Genomic DNA, 12,723 nt, shown 5'->3' on the forward strand with positions numbered 1-12,723 from the left:
ACGGCTGACTTTGCAAATCTAGCCGTGATAGGCTACGTTAATCGTTACGTAGCCTATCACAGGGGCGGTTTTTTTTTTTTTACTTTTCTTGTAATGGCGGCGGCGGCAGCCGGTCAAAAGACCGGCTGCCGCCCCCACCCCTGACGAAGACCTGCCGAACCGCAGCCGGGACATGCCGGTAGAAGGGACATTCGTGAAAGGTAAGTCCCATCCCGGGGGCGGCGGGGTGTGGGGGGGCGGAGAATTTCTCCCCGAACAACCTTCGGAGGACCGAATGCATTGGCACTCAGCCCCCTGAAGTTTCGGGGAGAAATTCTCCCCCATCCCTACCGCCGCTGCCTTTTGCAGTCTGTGTCTTTTTCTTTTTGTCCCCCTATAGACGTGATAGGCTACGTAAAGACTTACGTAGGCTATCACGCCTGGGTTTAAAAAAAACCCAAACGCGTACAGAAATTGCGTTCCTTATTTTTTGCCGTCTTAGTCTACGTCAATATTGACATAGACTAAAACGAAGAAAAGAAAGAGGAACACAAATAGCGCCCACTACGCTATTTGCATTCCCCTTTCTTTTCTTCGTCTTACGTAGACCAAGACAGCGAAAAAAAATGAACGTAAATGGCGGTGGCCGTAGCTGCCACCATTCGCGTACTTTTTTTTTTTTTTTTTTTACCCAGAGCCCTCCGCAGCCCGAAATCCAGCTGCGGACGGCCCTGGCCTGGGGACGGCACAACTGGCCGTCAAGGCTTCTGGAGGGGAGGACCAGATCACCTCCCCCCCGTCAAGGATTCCAGGGGGAGGGATGGAACGCGCCCCCCCCACCATGAACAGAATCCACGAAAAGGTAAGTCACTTTCGTACATCCCTAGCCCCAAGATTCCTCAAGGTTCTTCAGGCTCCACCTGACCATCTCATTCCTGTAGGGATGGTGGAGAAATCCGCCATGGATTCCAGTGAAGCTGGATTCTTTAGAATCCAGCCCCCTGGAGTCTGTGGTGGAACAGATTACCCCCCCCACCGCCACCCCCCAAAATCTAGGGATGTACGAAAGTGACTTACCTGTTTGCGAATTCTGTTCGTGGTGGGGGGGATGCTCCGTCCCTCCCCCTGGAATCTTCGATGGGGGGGGGAGGCGATAGTGGGTGCTATTTGCATTTCTTTCTCTTTTTTTGCCATAAAAGCCTACTTAAATATTTACATAGGATAAAATGGCGGGGGGGGGGGAAAGAACGCAAATAGCACCCACTACACTATTTGTGGTTCCCTTTTTTTCTCTGTAATTGCCTACATAAATATTTACGTAGGCTAAAACGGCGAAAAATAGGGAACGCAAATGGCAGCCACCGTAGCCGTCGCCATTTGCGTGCGCTGGTTTGTTTTGTTTTTTCTAGGGGTTAGCTGTGATAGGCTATGGAAATTCTTACGTAGCCTATCACAGCTCGAAGGACAGCAATGGCCACTGCCAGAACTGCCGCCGCTGCCACATCCGCCCCAGGTAAGTTCCATCCCAGGGGATTCCGCGGGGGGGGGGCAGGAGGCCGTTCCACCATGGATTCCAGGGGGCCGGATTCTTTAGAATCCATGGCAGAATGGCCTCCTGCCCCCTCGCCCCCCCCCGGAATCCCCTGGGATGGAACTTACCTGGGGCGGACGTGGCAGATTCAGTGGCGGCAGTGGCTCTGCCGGCAGTGGCGGCAGCTGGTATCCTGGAATCCGTGGCAGAATTCTCTGCCATCCCTACCGAATTCCCACCGGGACGGACCTTACCTGGCAGTGGTGGCTGCTCTGGGTTGGGTTGTTGTCTTCCTTCCACAGCCGGGCTATGGAATTAAATGGCGGCTGTCGTAGCAGCCGCCATTTGCATCCCTGCCCATGATTGGCTATGTAAATATTTGCATAGCCTATCACGGCAAAGAGCAGGGAGGCAAATGTTGGCTGCTACACCATTTGCGTCTCTCCCTGTTCTTTGCAGTAATAGACTATGTAAATGTTTACATAGCCTATTATTGTAAAGAATGGGGACACAAATGATGTCCGCTATGTGGATGCCATTTGAATCCCAGCAGCCGGAGCCGGCCGGCAGCTCTGTGGACTCACCGCGGAGTGGAGCCAGCCAGGACTGGTGAGGATTCCAGGGGGGGGAGGAAGAGATTGCCTCCCCCACCACGAACTCCCTCAGACCAAAGATAAGGGGGTTTCGTACACCCCTACATTCCTGTTCCCAAATGCAAACTTGTCACTGGTGTTCTTCAAATTGGAAAAGTGCACATTTAGGTGTGTATTTTTTTAAAAAAACATGCGTTCAAATGTGTACTTTCTAGGGCTGTGCATGGACCCCCTGATCCGACTCAGAGGCTGCTTCGGGACTTCCGAGGCAGGCGTGATTTGGCTTGGGCTGATTCACCCCCCCCCAACTTGCTTCATCCTACAAAGCTGAAGCAGGATTTGGGCATCAAAATCCTGCTTCACCCGCCCCCAACATGCCACCCAACCTGCAGTGCCTTACCTGGGCCCTTGTTCGGGGGGGGGCTGCTACCACTAGGGAAGCTGCCATCAGGCGGGAACCACTGCTGGGGAGCCAGTAGTGCTGCCACTATGGAAGCCGGCACCAGGTAAGGATGGAGAGTGCCCCACAAAGCTGTGTGGCCGGCCGCTTTCATTAGCGAGCCCATCACAGCCTACTGACCACCTATTCTGACCTCTTTTCATGGAGGGAAGAACAAGCATTTGGAGGGAGGCACTGGCCATCCATGAAGCCTGCATGGGCTTCCTCCTTGCATGGAAGGAGCCCATTCAGATTTGACAGACATGACGGCAGGAGTCACTTGCCAACTGCTCTCTCTCCCTTCCTTGCAAGGATGGGAGGACACGCAGTTGAAGGGCGACTCCTGGCTTCGCTGTGTCAAACCTTGCTTGTGAGGAGCCCATGAAGGCTTGAGTCAGGCGGCAGAGGCAGGAGTCATCCTCCAACTGCACTCTCTCCCTTCCTTGCAAGGAGAGGAGGGTGCACGGTTGGGAGATGACTCCTGTCTCTTCTCAAGCCTTGAATGATGCCAGCAGAGTCAGTTTGCAACAAGGGCAGGCTGCTGCCAGATTGCACCAAAGCGCACCACAGTGCTTCGAAGCCACCCAATTCACTTCAGGCCGTTTGGGCCCCCTCTGCCTCACCTCAGAGGTATCCCAAAGCTCCCTGCTTTGACTCGGAGCTCGGGCTTTGGGTCAAAGCAGTGCACAGCCCTACTACTTTCCTCCCCTCAACGTAAGCATTAAAATGCATTTTTAAAGTGCACATGAGTCTAATGGATTATTTTGACAATGTAAACTTGGGAGTATGCAAGCTTTGTCCCCCAAATTGCTCACATGTACATTTGGGGTGCAAACAGGGGCATGTTCTGATGTTTACTGAACTGAACTGAAATTCTCATATGTCCTCAGTCTGGACAGTATCCCTTCATACTGCAAATTGGGGCTTACATTGGATGCTGCTCCTGAACTAAAAGTCCCCTCTCCACATTGAAAACTAAACAACAGGATGGAGGCTTTTAGCCCCAGGTGGGCTAGTTTTCTATCTGTATGATTATTAGGATGCTGGGAATTCCATTCCATTGAAACCTGACAGGATTTTGCAGTGTTTCCATTCCGATGAACAGCAACGGACTGTAGTGGATTTCCCCCCCCCCCCGATTCCAGAAATGTCCAATTTTGTGTATGTGTATGAATTTAAACAAATAGATGTATTTGGTGGGGTTGCACCATGATTGAGGATCTGTTGTTGTTGTTGTTGTTGTTGTTGTTGTTGTTATTATTATTTTGTCAAGTCTTTACATTTCCAGAAATGGGATCACTGGTATTTTATATATTAGTTTCCAGTCTTTAAATTTGCACAAATAGGATTGTGGCAGGGGTGGGGTGGGTATTTGGGTCTTTACATTTCCACAAATGGGGTTTTATAATATTTTAAAAAACTATTTTATCAGTGGTCTTTCACAAGTATTCCCTCTGTAAATATCCTTGTCAGTTTCATCCTCTCCACATACACTACTTCCTTTAGCCCAGCAGAGCCATATTCCAGGCTTGTCAAAAGAAGTGTCAAGGTCATCCCCGCTTCGGTGCTCCCTTTCCCTTCACTCAGGAAGTGCTTCCCAAATGAAGGGGAGGGGAGTGCCACTGGGGGAAAACAGAACGAAATCTGCCAGGACTGAACTTGTAAAATCCATCAAGATTTCATCCCCGAAATGGAATTATCATAATCCCTATGCCAGCCTCCTCCCCCCACACCCTTTAAAAAACAAACAAACACAAACCCTAAAGCTGTCCCTTCCAACCATGTATAAAGAAGGGGTTCCTAGAGAGTGAGTAGTGTATGTTATGTAAAGAAGTGGTACCTGGGCGCAGTCATCTTCCTGGAATATCTTCTCTGGGATAAAACAGAGAAGAGATTTGCTTAAGTCCTGCTCCCCTTCACCCCAATCAGAAACCATTGTAAGTGTTGAAATTTGAGAGAGGAAAAGCTCCATCGAGTGACTGTCAAGAGGTATCAAGAAAAATGCACATTCAAATATGAGATCCATGGAAGGCAAGATTAAATGGGAGATTTCTGCTTCAAAAAGCTTGAGAAAAGAAGGCAGACTTGTCAAAATAAATAGTATGATGGCTACGAATGACCTTTACGGTAGGCCACATAATTACATTGTCATGGTTCATTATTTGACCTTCTATACACAATGCTTGAGGAACACCAATCTGAGAGGAAATGTGTGTGTGTCTGTGTGTGTGAGAGAGAGAGAGACAGAGAGACAGAGAGACAGAGAGAGACAGAGACAGAGAGACAGAGACAGAGAGAGACAGAGAGAGAGAGACAGAACAAGCATCTAATATATTACTAATAACAGGCACCATGATTCTAAACCCCATAGTGACCACAAAATTGGGTATGTCACATGCACTCAGGCTTATATACACAGCTTACCACCCCTTCCATTGATATATTTTTTAACAGAAAACACAAAGTGTTAATTGGGTTCAGTTTTTTTTTTTTCTTTCTTTCTTTTTCTTTCTTTCTTTTTTTCCTCCACCTATTCCTTTAGCAATTAAAGTTCACTGTAAGATTAAGAGGTTTCTGTATGCTGAAATAAGTGTCAAATGAAACAGCAAGAAATAGATGAGGATCCAGCCAGCTCATATCACAATTGGCTCATTCATTATCATGATCATTTTGGCAAGCATTATCAGAAAAGTACAAACCCAGGGGACTCCCCAACTAGCCGTCCAACACCATTTCCAATCAATGGTCTCTCTTTCCTCCTGTCCTTATTCTAAAAGCCAGCCATAAGTCAAGAAAAAAAGTTTTCGGGGGTTTTTTAAGGAAAAAAAAGGAACCATCAAGTCACCCACACCCAAACAAAACTAAACAAAACTTTAAGGATTTTGCTCCCCGAAACTGATTAAATGACTCCGACTTCTTCTTCTTCTTCTTCTTCTTCTTCTTCTTCTTCTTCTTCTTCTTCTTCTTCTTCTTCTTCTACTGCCATGTGTGAATCTCATCCCTGTTAGATGTCTTTAAATGGTGCTGGCCTAAGACATTTTGCTATCTGAAACATAGGACCAAATATTCTCCTATCCTCAATGGTAGGGATGGGCAAATCTCTCAGTTTTGCTTTCTCCAGCATTCATTAAAAAACAAACAAACAAAAAACCTCAAGTCCATTCTCTTCCAAATATAAAGGAGTTGGTGGATTTGGGTTAGGAATATGCAAAGCAGCCAAACTTAAGCTTGCCAAAGTTTTCCAAAGTCCATCTTGAAGCTTCTTCTGACTCACATCAGTATCAGATTGCAAGTTTTGTGTTTTTCTTTTCACATGAAAATCTGTACGTACTTTCATCCATATTGTTCCAAATGGATCAATTGTGCACATCTTTGAAGTGTACACATTCTTCTCCTGTTGATTAAAGCATATTTGTGCATGTTTTTCAAAAGTACACATCTTTTCATGCACATTTTTTCAAATGTGCACATGCTGTCAAACACATGTTCGTTGGTCTATGAATAACAATGGAAGCTCGGAAATATACAGGGTTCACCCACAGAATGTGGCTAAGTCTGCGATCGGTCTGAAAGGTGCAAAATGAGGAAATCCTGATAAAAAACGATCTGAAATGAATTTCTCATATATCCCCCTCCCCCAGTTCTAATAAAAAATGAACTGAAACATTATGAAATTGAAACAACTGAAACATCTTAACCAACCAAATTCAGTAGTTACAGCTATTTCCAACTAGGGATGTCAGAGAATTCCGCCACGGATCTCGGTGAGGCCGAATGCCAGTGCATTCGCCCCCCCCAAATCTGTGGTGGAATGGCCTGCCCCCCCGCCCCCCCGCAGATGCCCCCTAGGACGAGACGTACCCGGGGCAGATGTTCCGGGCGGCGGCTCCTGCAGCTGGTCTTCCTATCCTATCCATTTGCAGTCTGGCGTTTGTGTTTTTTTTTTTAGGGATGTACGAAAGGCACTTACCTTTCACGGATTATGTTTATGGTTGGGGGGGAAGCGTTCCATCCCTCCCCCCAGAATCCTCACCAGGGGGGGAGGCGCTCCGTTCTTCCCCCCCCCCAGAATCCTGGCCGGCTGGCTGTGCTCCACAGGGATTCTGCAGAGCCGCCAGCCGGACATCCGGCCGCTGGCTAGCAGGGATGCAAATGGCGGCGGCCATAGCCGCTGCCGTTTGCGTCCCTGCAGTCAGCCGTGATAGGCTCCGTAAATGTTTACGTAGCCTATCACGGCTGACTTAAAAAAAACAACAATGCGACCACGGCCAACGCCATTTGCGTTCCTTATTTTGGCACGTCTTAGTCTACGTAAACATTTACGTAGACTAAGACAGTGAAAATAAGGGGAACGCAAATAGCGTAGCAGACGCTATTTGCGTTCCCCTTATTTTCGCCATCTTAGTCTACGTAAATGTTTACGTAGACTAAGATGTGCCAAAATAAGGAATGCAAATGGTGGCGGCCATGGCCGCCGCCATTTGCGTACGCCTGTTGTTGTTTTTTTAAAAAAAGTCAGACATGATAGGCTACGTAAACATTTATGTAGCCTATCATGGGTTTTTTTTAAAACCTAGCCATGATAGGCTACGTAAATCTTTACGTAGCCTATCACTTTTTTTTTTTTTTAACTGGAAATGGTGGTGGCGGCAGCCGTTCAGAAGACCAGCCGCCGCAGCTGCCGCCACCAAACCACCGCCAAACCACCGCCGAACCGCCGCTGCAGCCGCCGCCGGAGCCGCCGCCTCCAGGGAGATCCACCCAAGGTAAGTCTCTTCCCGGGGGGGCGGGGGGGGCAAGCCGTTCTGCCACAGATTTTGGGGGGCCGAATGCGCTGGCATTCGGCCTCCCCAAGATCCGTGGCGGACTTTTTGTACATCCCTATTTTTTTTTACAGAGACGTGATAGCCTACATAAAGACTTACGTAGCCTATCACATCCCGGTAAAAAAACAAAAAACGCATACGCAAATGGCGGCGGCTATGGCTGCCGCCATCTACGTTCCTTATTTTTCGCCATCTTAGTCTACGTAAATATTTACATAGGCTAAAACAGCAAATCAAAAAGGGACGCAAATAGTGCCCACTACGCTATTTGTGTTCCCCTTTATTTTTGCCGTAATAGTCTACGTAAATATTTACATAGACTAAGATGGCGAAAAATAAGGAAAGCAAATGGCGGCGGCTGTAGCCGCCGCCATTTGCGTATGCCTTTTTTTGTTTTTGTTTTTACCCAACAGCCACCACGGCCGGAAATCCGGCTGCAGACGGCCCTGGCCTGGCTGAGGAACTAGATCTTTTTGAATTCTGTCCTGATGTGCACCTCCCAGAGTAATGTGAAGGATCAGAACATAAGTATCCCTTTCACACTGCTCTGAATACTGTGATGCATTGGGTGGGGGGGGGTCAGAAATGTATAAAAATGAGATTTAAATAGTGTTGTGCCAAAAAATGTCTCCCACATTTTTTTCAGCCAGTCTCATTTAATTTCATAGAAGAGAAATCAATTTCAAAAAGAATTCAATGGTGAAGAAATTTTGGAGAAATTCTTAGGGGTGAGAAGATCACTCACCTGGTTACAGTCCAGTGCATCCACTGGGGTGGGGAGGCAATCCGTCCCTCCCCCCTGGAATCCTCCCTGGCCAGCTCCACTCCACGGCAAAGCTGCAGAGCTGCTGGCCAGGGCCGGCCACAGCTGGACTTCCAGCCGCTGCTGCCGCACTGCAGCCGCCATTTGTGTCCATTCTTTAGGCCGTGATAGGCTACGTAAGTATTTATGTAGTCTATCATGGCAAAGATCAGGGGCGCAAATGGTACCCATTACGCCATTTGCGTCCCAGCTCTTTGCCGTGAGAGGCTATGTAAATACTTACATAGCCTATCATGGCCTAAGGCATGGATGCAAATGGCGGCCACTATGATGGCCACCATTTGCAGCCACAGCAGCCTGGCAGCAGCTGGAAGATGACCCAGAGCCGCCGCCGGAGCCGCCGCCACTGTATCCACCACCGCCACTGCAATTGCATGGCGGGGGGGGTAGTCTGTTCCACCACAGACTCCGGGGGGGGGCAGATTCTAAAGAATCCAGCCTCACTGGAGTCCATGGCAGAATTCTCCAACATCCCTAGAAATTCTCATGGCTTGGGGTTGGGTCTCTTGGGCTTACCTTGCTTAGGAGGTGGCCAAGAAGTGAGTGCAAATGTACCTGTTTTGTTTTGTTTTCATTCTACAGTCATCTCTCTGGCAGCCTGTGGCTTCCTCAGCTTCCTGCCTTTCAATTAAAGTCCAGTTTAAGGTACAAGGAGGTAATTCCTCCCATGGGGCTTTTTCAGATCAGGATGTGCAGGCAGCCTGGGAGGGTAGCTGTGATTAGGTGAGCTCAAAAACACCACAAACATATATTATAAAATATCCTGAATGAGATATAATAACTGAAACCTCTTTCATGGAGCGAGAAAAAATCAGGAAACTGGAGGACTGATTTTGGCAGAGCACTAACACCTCTTCCCTGCAGCTGGACACAACACTGCCCCCCCCCGCTTGCATTGTAGTGGATGCAAACTGGGGGCCTGCCTGCCAAGACAGTTGATGCTGTTGCAGCATGAACCCCCCCCCCCAACCCTTTGGGGAAAAAAAGAAAGAAAGAAGCTGTGCTGCAAGCCCCTGGTAATAGGGATCCCTAGCTGGGAGAAACTGTTGAGATTTTTTTTCCTGACTCTGGAGTAAGGATGTACGAATCCCTTACCTTGCTCCGCTCAGGGGCATCCATGGTGGGGGGTAGGCGATCAGTCCCTCCCCCCGGAATCCTGCCAAGCTGGCTCTGCTCTGTGGCAAGGCCACAGAGCCACTGGCCAGGGCCAGCCACCGCCGGACTTCAGGCTGCTGCCGGGCTGCGGGCACAAATGGCGGCCACTATGCTGGCCACCATTTGCATCCCTGCCAAGTCATCATAGGCTATGTAAGTATCTACGTAGCCTGTCATGGCAAAAGACAGGGACGCAAATAGTGTAGCGACCGCCATTTGCATCCCTGCCTCTTGCCATGATAGGCTACATAGATACTTATGGCAGTAGCCGGAAGACGACCTGGAGCCTAGGGATGGTGGAGAATTCCACCACGGATTTCAGTGAGGCCAAATGCCAGTACATTCGGCCCCCCGAAATCCATGGCGGAACAGCCTCCTGCCCCCTGGCCCCCCCGCGGAATCCCCCCGGGACAGCACTTACCTGGGGCGGATGTGGCGGATGCGGCGGCGGTTCCGGCAGAGGCGGTTCCAGCGGCGGAGGCTCTGGTGACGGGGACGGCGGCTGAAGTGGCGGCTCCAGCAGCGGCGGCTCCAGCAGTGGCAGCGGCTGGTCTCCTGGCAAGCCACGGCCGGGCTGCTGCCACCACCATTGCTGTCCTTTCAGCCCTGATAGGCTACGTAAGAATTTACATAGCCTATCAGAGCTAACCCCCCCCAAAAAAAACCTGAGCGGATGCAAATAGCAGGGGCTATGGCAGCCACCATTTGTGTTCCCTATTTTTCATAGGGATGTCAGATAATTTTGCCACGAATCTCGGGGAGGCCGAATGCCAGTGCATTTGGCCCCCAAAATTGGTGGCGAAACAGTCTGCCCCCCTGCCCCCCCCCGGGATGGGACTTAGCTTGGGCGAATCCTCCTGGCGGCAGCGGCTCCGGCAACGGTGCGGCGGTGGTGCGGCAGCGGCGGCCTGTCTTCTGACCGGCTGCTGCCACCGCCATTTCCAAGTTAAAAAAAAAAAAAAGTGATAGGGTACATAAAGATTTACGTAGCCTATCATGGCTAAATTTTAAAAAACACCGTGATAGGCTATGTAAATGTTTATGTAGCCTATCACAGCTGAGGAAAAAAACCGCTATTTGCGTTCCCCTTATTTTCGCCATACTCTACGTAAATGTTTACGTAGACTAAGACGTGCCAAAATAAGGAACGCAAATGGAGGCACCCATGGCGCCGCCATTTGCGTACGCGCTTTTTTTTTTCTCAGCCATGATAGGCTACGTAAACATTTACGTAGCCTGACACGGCTGACTGCAGGGACGCAAACAGCGGCGGCTATGACCACCGCCATTTGCGGGCCCGGCCGGCCAGGATTCGGGGGGGGAGGGACGAAGCGCCTCCCGCCCAGCCAGAATTTCAGGGGGGAGGGACGGAGCGCCTCCCCCCCAGCCAGAATTTTGGGGGGAGGGACGGAGCGCCTCCCCCCAACCACGAATCAATTTCATCAAAAGGTAAGTGACTTTCGTACATCCCTAATTTTTCGCCGATTTATCTTACATAAATATTTACGTAAGATAAATCGGCGAAAAATAGGGAACGCAAATGGCTGCTGCCGTAGCCGCCGCCATTTGCGTACGCTCATTTTTTTTAGGGGGGGTTAGCCGTGATAGGCTATGTAAATTCATATGTAGCCTATCACGGCTGCCTGGCTGGATGCAAATGGCGGCCGCTATGGCGGCCGCCATTTGCGTCTGCAGGAGCCCGTCCACGGCCGGAAATCCAGCTGCGGATGGCCCGGAGCCGGCCATCGAGAATTCTGGGGGGAGGACCAGATCACCTCCCCCCCATCGAGGATTCTGGGGGGTGGGACGGAGCTCCTCCCCCCCACCGCGAAAGATTCTGTGAAAAGGTAAGTGACCTTTGTACATCCCTACTGGAGCTGCTGCCGGAGCTGCCGCCGCCACTGCCAGGTAGGCTCCATCCCGAGGTGATTCTGCGGGGTGGTGGGGAGGATTGCCCCATTCCACCACAGACTCTGGGAGGGTGGAGTCTAAAGAATCCGGCCTCACTGGATTCCGTGGCAGAATTCTCCAACATCCCTACTCTGGAGAAATTTGGTGAAATTGTCTCACCAATTTCTCTGCCCACAAGTAAGATGGAGAATTTCAAGTGGCCATTTGTGTACACTTCTAGTTTTAAAATGTATTTTTTGAGATAAAATGCATTTAGAAATCCATCCCTCGAGATACAATACTTTTAGAAATGCATATTTTCCACATGGACTTTTAATTTTAATTTTATTTGTAAATGCAGATTAACCCCAAAATGGGACAGAACAGAATTAGGAGTGGAGACATGAAAAAGTGATATGGAATGGAAATAAACTAATCTATCTATCCCTAACAGCAAGGCCTGCCCTGGGTTTAAAAGGGGAATAGACACATTTGTGGTACAAAAATCTATCCATGGTTATCACCCATGATAGCTAAATGGACCCTCCATATTTAGAAGCAATATCCCTGTGAATACTAATTTCTGGAAGATAACATCAGGTGAGAGCTTTTGCCCTTCTTATGAACTCTTTGGAAGAGGAAGAATAGCTGCTATGGGAAATATAGGGAAGGGTGAATGAGGAATGTTTGAGAGATCACTAGGATTCTCCAAACGTCATATTGCCATTTGTCTCATGGCTGATTCCTGTTTGCATCTGAGATCACTGCTTGCTCTGTGATGATGGGAAAATTGCACTAATCAAGCACTGATTGAACATGAAATGTGCATAAATTTCCCCTGATTTGTGCAGCTTTTTTCTATAGACTAAAGCTGGCCTGATTCAGCCTACAGGGAATTTGTGCAAATTAGGAAAGGTGAACAACATTAAACTGGGAAATTTGCACAAATCAAATGCAAGTACATGTCTGACAAGTTGCCAACATATTCGGTGGACGCATGCTCGTGATTGGGTTCAGGGCTTCGAACAGGGCATATCCTCATGTTTTGTGAGTAAAAATTAAATTCTCATACATCCCTCAGGAAATAAAATGTTGAACTAAATGCTGCTGATGCTGATGCTTATGACTGCATTTTATCCTACTTTTCAGACAATTATAACCTCCCAAAGTGGCTCACATCCATAAAAGAAAGAGAGGGCCCTGCCATCAGGCTTAGAAACTAAAATGAGAAGACACATAAGGGTGGGAAAAGGAAGAGGAGGGAGATCAGTTTTTCAAGGCCAGAACAAGTTGGTGAGCTAGAATCAGGCATTTAAATGCACTTCATGCCAGGCTGATCTTCCCTTGCTGGTGTTCTTGCTTGAACGAGGCTCTTGTTTCACAATGGATGGGGTCAGAGAGTTCTTTCACCTTTCCTTCTGTAGTCCCAGGACAACTGTCAGTTGGAGCCAAGTGTTCTTTCCAGCAGGGAGAGAGGAAGTGAGATG

Source organism: Heloderma suspectum, chromosome 6, assembly GCF_057233095.1.
Source record: "Heloderma suspectum isolate Gila_16-S chromosome 6, 16-S_ref, whole genome shotgun sequence".
Classification (NCBI taxonomy): domain Eukaryota; kingdom Metazoa; phylum Chordata; class Lepidosauria; order Squamata; family Helodermatidae; genus Heloderma; species Heloderma suspectum.